The 7,297-nt window shown below is 35.1% G+C and overlaps 1 protein-coding gene across 1 annotated transcript in view; it reads left to right on the top strand.

Annotated features, from left to right (window-relative positions):
* The first annotated feature begins 638 nt into the window (after positions 1 to 638).
* The window catches only part of ARHGAP5 (Rho GTPase activating protein 5), a 487,952-nt gene continuing 481,293 nt past the window's right edge, over positions 639 to 7,297 (top strand). Inside the window, exon 1 of the mRNA XM_053697926.1 lies at positions 639 to 866. The gene's annotated coding sequence lies outside the window, so the exon portion shown is untranslated. The remainder of the gene's footprint in view (positions 867 to 7,297) is intronic.

The following is a 7,297-nucleotide window of genomic DNA, read 5'->3' as shown; positions in this document are numbered from 1 at the left end:
ACGTCAGAGATAACCAATTATCAAATAACTGCATGTAATAGACACTACTATAAAGAAAAACATGCACAGATACTGATAATCTCCCCCCAGTATAAAACATTTTAAAAACATAATCCTAATTTAGCACTGTTGATGAGGTTAGGCTGGGACACCCATTGAAATGGGCAGGGAAAGCGCTCCTCTGCATATGAAAGGACCCATCCATTACACAACCAGGAGTCTGTAGACATCAATATATAGCTAAAACTTTGGGGCTTAGTTAGGGGTCTGAAAATAAGGACGTTATTGAAAAATAAGCAAAACTATACATTTTACAAAAACACTCCCAGATGTGCTAAATGTATAATCTATAAAACATGTATGTAAAATTTAATGTATAATGTCCATTTTATTATCGGATCTGTAAATTGCCCCTCGTTTTAACACATATGTTGACCACTTGACACTCATTTTCAAGATCCAACATTAAAAACTACAAGTCCCATGAGGCATTTTTTTTTTTTTTGGGGGAAGAGAAACAGGCTGTCGAGAACGCGCCTGCCATGGTATCCGTTGACGTAATCGCGAGCACGAGTTCCTGTGCAAACCTCTATTCTGGGATGCGCGTTTTGGTTAGTGAGTGCACGGAGAGTGGAGCTGGAAGTAGAGAGGGTGTTGCGCCTGTGCGCGTGCTCGATGTGGCCGCCATTACTGGTTTCTGAGGAAAAGCTGCAGGGAAAGCAGCTACCGGCGGGAGCGTGGAGACCGCGGAGACCGGGAAGCTGAGAGGAAGGGAGGAAAGAAGGTGGTAAAAACGAGGACAGAGCCGGTGACTGGCAAGTTGGAAGAGAGAAGGAACCTAACTAAGAGATGCGGCCAGAAGACAGGTAAGGAAGCAGAGCTCAGACCAGCTATGGAGTCAGGCCGAAGCTGACAGGACCCTGCTGAAGTGACAGGGGAGAATTAACACTACTCCACACCCAAGGCCTTGAGCACTGTCTGGGTAGCCGGGGAAATTTACACGTTAATTCTACCTCCCATCATCTAATTAGAGATGTGTAGAATCCACCCCCTTTAATTATCCTATATCTCAGAAGGCTGATTTTTGGGGTGTTTTTATTGCATCTATTTGTGGTTGATTAACGATCAGAGTGAGAATACTATTGTAAAGTCTTGTAGGAATACTAGAAAAAAAAGCTACTAAATGAGGGTCTGTATCAAAAAAGGGCACGAACTGTAGCAGATAACCCAGGTATGTTATATAAAATGACTCAAACTCCCTGCAGGAAACACATTTTCATAGACTTATAGTAGGTACCCTATTAAGGTGCACTGCATGCGCTATACATCTACATTCCTAAGGTTTCTAGTGTCTGAAAATACTACACCGCAACACTGACGGAGCAATGAAGGAATGGATAAGGAAAATCTCTGTGTAGACTTCTACTTTACAGACTGATGATCGTTGCTCTTTTCTGATCAAGTAGTACTTAAAAGGGACATTAAACCCCAACATTTTTCTTTCATGATTCAGTTAGAACATACAATTTCCCAATGTACTTTTCTTGATATCCTTTGTTGAAAAACAGTGTTATAGATTAGCAAGAGCATTAGATGACAGCATTATTTGCTGTCATATAAGTGTGCCAGACGTGCATACTACCTATCTAGTTATTTTTTTTCAAGAAAGAATGAAGCAAATTTGATAAAAGAAGTAAACTAAACTTTCTTAAATTTGTATTTTCAATCAGAATCATGAAAACATTTTTGGGTTTCATGTCCCTTAAATACGCAGGGTTTCCAAAAATAATGCATTTTTTTTGTAATAAGCTATAGTAGGAGTGAATATACTGGTAGAGTGGACACAAGAATGATTAGAAGTAGCGTTAGGGCCTCATTTATTTTAGGGCCCCACAGACCTATTTTTATTTTTAAATTTAGATGCTGGACATGGAATTGTACAAAGCCTGAATGTTTATATATATATATATATATATATATATACACAGCAGATTATTAAACTTCTGTCATTGTCTATATTAATACACATTGTCTGGTTTATAGAAAAGTGTTGTAGACTTCTCAGTATTTTGTATGTATTAAGTAAAATATTATAAAAAAAATATATATGTATAACTAAACCTTTGGGTATAATATTGCTATTCTTAAATGATGGTAAGGGGAATTGTTGCACTTCTCTGTTGCAATAATTGTTTATAGAGGAAACAGTAGTGTTTATTTTCAAGTAGCTAGATCTGTTAAACAATTTGGTATGTATGGTATGTTACATAATAATAAGTTAGTTGTAGATTTTTCTTCTTCATAGTTCTAATGTTGGACCATGTATGTGCTCACAATAAGGATTGAGAGTGTATAGATGAGATGATGATTAGCTAATGTCAAGGTCACATCTGTTGTCTTTAGTCTATAGGTACCTGCTTGCAATGTGTAGGCAGTCTGTATTTCATAAAGTTTGTTGTTGACTTATTTATAGCATGTGAATGTATTTTTCATTTTAATTCACTTCACTGCTGGAATTAAAATGACAGAAAAGTAAAAAAAAATATATATCCATAATTCAGGTAGGACATGCAATTTTTAACAACGTTCCAATTTACATCTGTTGTTTAATTTTCTTCATTCTTTCAATATCCTTTGTTAAAAGCATACCCAGTTAGGCTCAAGAGCATCAATGTACTTCTAGGGGTTATTGGTGGTTGGACACACATGCCTCTTGTCAATGTGTTCAGCTAGCTCCCAGTAGTGGATTGCTACTCCTTCAACAAAGTAATCAAGCAATTTTCATAACAGAAGTCAATTGGAAAGTTGTTATATTAAACCATGAACGAAACATTTGTGGGTTTTATGTCACTTTAATGACAGTTATAAGATTAATACACTTCCCCAAATAAATGGACAGTAAAGTCAAAATTAAACTCTAATGAATTGGATAGAACATTACATTTTAAACAATTTTCCAACGTATGCCTATTAGCAATGTTACTTAATTCTCTTGGTATCCTTTGCTAAAGAGTAAACCTAGGTTAGCTCATGAGTGTGCATGAGCATTTATCTATCTGGCAGCAGTGGTTGCAACAGTGTTTATAGTAAATTTATACAAAGTTGCAAGCCCTGGTAGAATGCTAAAAACTCGAGTACGCTCCTAAGCTAACAGCTTACGTGGGTGTTTTTATCTTATAGACGCCTTCAGTAATTTGCACTGACATATCTTTTTAGCAGAGAAAGATTTGTGGTTACTTTGATTAATACTGTGGTCACTTTCATTTAACTATTGATGAGCAATGGTTAGCAAACACAAAGGAAAGTTGGTAATTATTATGAGAAATTGCCAAGTTAAGTGATAGTTTAATTTTTACACTCACATAAACATAGTAAATACCATAATGCTTTTTTTCCACCTGGAGAACAAGGTGAGTTGTAGCAAAATATATTGTCTTTGGTGTTTTTGTAAAAAGTTTATATGCCGCATACTGAGACCTAAAATGAAACTGACCTAGCTCTTGTCTTTTCTGCCGTTTTATAAATCGGCTTATGCAATTTTTCTTTTGCTGTACTTTCGCTTTCGGTAATAAAGCAACAGGTACAAAATGCAGTGGGTTCTCCTTACAATACTTTTGGATTTATCTCTACCATTCCAGCAATTCCAATACTTTCTTTTCTGCTGCTGATCGTCTTCATAGTAGAACTAGAAGCAGAGGAAGGCATGTTGTGCAGGTATGAGAAGCACTTATGCTACCATGCTTAAAGGGACAGTCAACAACAGATTTTTTGTTTAAAAAGATAAATAATCCCCCTTATTGCCCTTTCCCCAGTTTTGCATAACCAATACATGTTTTACCTCTGTAATTACCTTGTATCTATAAATGCCTCTGCAAACTGCCCCTTATTTCAGTTCTTTTGACAGACTTGTATTTTAGCCAATCAGTTCTGACTCCTAGGTAATATCACGTACGTGAGCTCAATGTTAACTATATGACACACATGAACTAATGCCCTCTAGTGGTGAAAAACTGTCAAAATGCATTCAGATTAGAGGCGGCCTTCAAGGTCTAAGAAATTAGCATATGAGCCTACATACCTAGGTTTAGCTTTCAACTAAGAATACCAAGAGAACAAAGCAAAAATGGTGATAAAAATAAATTGGAAGGTTGTTTAACATGGCCTATTTGAATCATGAAAGTTTATTTTGGAATTGACTGTTCCTTTAAAGGGACAGTTCACCCAAAATTTTTCTCCCCTTTAAATTATTCCCAATTATCCTTTTAACCTGCTAGTGTATTAAATTGGTTACAAGTAGCTCCTTTACTCCTATTTCAGCATTTGAAATAGCTGATTTAGCCTGTGGTATCACCACCTATATTGAACAAATTAATACTGGAGTATAGGCTATTGAATAGCCTAAGTATACAAAGCCAGCAGAAGAGATTACACTCTCAGTGGAAGCAAGTCTGTTTACACAAACTTAGAACATAATGAGATCTGATATAACCTTTAAGTTCAACCCATTGTAATAGGCTGTGGTTTCAAAGCACAAAATCAGCTACTTCATATACACAAATAAGCATGAAAATGCAATTTCTCAAATATTTTATACTCTTCAGTTGGTATAACAAGTCATTTAAAATACATTAATGGAAAAACAATTTTACAGTGTACTGTCCCTTTAAGGTCACAGGCTCAAGGTAAATGAGGAAGTTCTTAATTCTTAACAACATCGGTACAGGCAACAGGATTACTTTTAAAGGAACATAATACCCATATGCTAAATCACTTGAAAGTGATGTAGCATAACTGTAAAAAGCTGTTAAAAAAATATAACCTGAACATCTCTATCTAGAAAAGAAAGATATTTTACCTCAACATTTCTTCAACTTACAAGAGTAAGTGCTCTGGTAAACAGTTATACTTCAGCTTCTGTCCAGCTGCAAGTTGCTGGGGGGGTGGGGGGGTGGAATAGCCAATCAGCAGTGCTGAGGTAATGCTATACTGTGATTTTATGAGATTTCATAATATACTAACTTCCTTAAAGGGAAACTTTCACGAATGAGTGCCTGGTTTTTAAAAATATTAAAAACAGGGGTACTTTCATTCATGAAAGTTTACATTTCAGCGGATTTGTTAAAATACTTACCTTTTCTTCTTGCAAGCCGCCTGTAGCTGGTTGCTTCTTACGTACGCCGGCAATGACTAATCCGGCTTCCTCCAATCATGGCGTGGCCTCAAGCAATATTTGCTCTTGGGGGGAAGCCCTGATTGGAGGAAGCCGGATTCGTCATTGCTGACGTAAGAAGCGAAGACCTGCGGGCGGGGGAATCGCTGCTTGGCTTGCAAGAAGAAAAGTTAAGTATTTTAACATAAAGCAATAGGCATCGCCAAATTGTAGCCTGGGTTTTCTTGCGCTGCTGAGGCCAGTCAGGGACAGCTATGAAAGAGTAAAAAATGTGTGCAGCCGTTGACTGTTTGGAATATAGCAGTTATGTCTGTAGTCTGCACTTCTATTTAGAAAGCCCTCAATTTTATAAAAAAAGCACACGAAAAGGGAACAAAATAATGAAAATATATTGCAATGTTAATACTAGTTATAGTTTAATATTTTATATTACAATCTAAAAATGGCTCAAAGGTCCCACATGTACCCACAATTGGGATATTTTTCTTGGTTCTTCCTCAATGTTTTTACTCAACCCTCATTCCAATTCAAATAAATTGTTTTGTGGTTTCGGACATTTTACAGTTTACCCTTCTTGTTAAATTTTTAGCCAAAAGTGGTGTTGATGTGTTTTGCACTGAATAGATTGTTTATATTGGTGTCAGTGATGATTGTTTATAGCACTGTGCCAAAGTCTGTTGGTTTCTTTTTATATGTACCTTATAGTCAGAATGTGACAGTATCTTTTAAAACCTTGGCTACAATGTGGCGGTGATGCATTTTTTTCTTTAGAAGCCAAAGAGATAAACAAATGAAGCGCTTATTGAGTGTTTACACTCCAAACAGTCTTTAAAATAAAAAATACACTTTATTCTATCACATTAAAAATCATTATAGAATGTGTGTGTGTGTGTGTATATATATATATATATATATATATATATATATATATATATATATATATATATATATATATATATATATATATATATATATATATATATATATATAATTCAGTATATCTTAGGTGTTTTGCGCCCATAAACAGCAATTTAATCATAACACCCAAGCACCTAGTGAACTAGCATCTATAGCCTAATTTTTGATGGTGGTATATAAATATACATTTTGAACAAGTTTTTATTAGCCAGTGAGCTCTTGTTCACCCTGGTAATTTTTGTGCATTAATATATATATTTTTTTAGTTTTGCTCCTATTTTAAACAACCTTTTTTTTATGCAAAATATTTTGGCATATTTAAATATTGTTCTTTCAAATAGAAATTTTGAGTTTAATTTTGTTTATTTTGGGGTGTATAAAGGAAGGGGGTATGAAATTCTATCTTACACTTATTGAACGGTAGCATAAAGCTATGAGCTTATGAAGGAAGAAGTTTAAAAAGTGACTAGTCTTGGGGTGCCATTGCCTACATATAACTATGTGCAATCACAATCGTTTAGGTAAAAAAGAAAGTGTAATTGGTATATGGCTCTTCATTATTATTCAGGCTGGCTCCTAAAATGTTAATACAGGTCTCAGAATTCCAGCTAGTGCTCTTGCTAATGTATAACATTGTTGCAAAACTGCTGACATATGGTGCTGCAGAGACAGCGCACTCCTAAACTTAAATCCCTGCTTTTCAACAAAGAGAATGAAGATGGAAGTAAATTGGAAAGTTGTTTTAAAGGGATATGAAACCCATTTTTTTGCTTTCATGATAGAGCATGCAATTTTTAAGCACCTTTCTAATTTACTCCTATTATCAATTTTTATTCGTTCTCTTGGTTTCTTTATTTGAAAAGCAGGAATGTAAGCTTCGGAGCCAAGAGCACAAAGAAATATTGGTAATAGGAGTTGCTTAAAATTGTATGCTCTATTTGAATAATGAATTTTTTTTTTGTGTTTTATGTCCTTTAAATAAAGCACCCTATTCTGTTTGCCCAGTAGCTTTTCTTAAACAAAAAAGAAAAAAACAAAACCTAGAAAAAAAAAAAAACCTAGTATGTTTAGCATGCTAATTTTGCAAAACTGAATTAAATGTTGTGAATGTGGGCATATCAACTGGTTGCTGATTAGCTGATCTGCTTGTTGTGATGGTGCTATGCACTAATTTTAAGGTTTCTTGAGTTCGTAGTCTAATTCTTTAGT

The sequence above is a fragment of the Bombina bombina genome, chromosome 1 (assembly GCF_027579735.1).
Source record: "Bombina bombina isolate aBomBom1 chromosome 1, aBomBom1.pri, whole genome shotgun sequence".
In the NCBI taxonomy this organism is placed as follows: Eukaryota; Metazoa; Chordata; class Amphibia; order Anura; family Bombinatoridae; genus Bombina; species Bombina bombina.
Note: the sequence above shows the minus strand (reverse complement) of the source record. Positions and strands in the feature narration are given on the sequence as shown.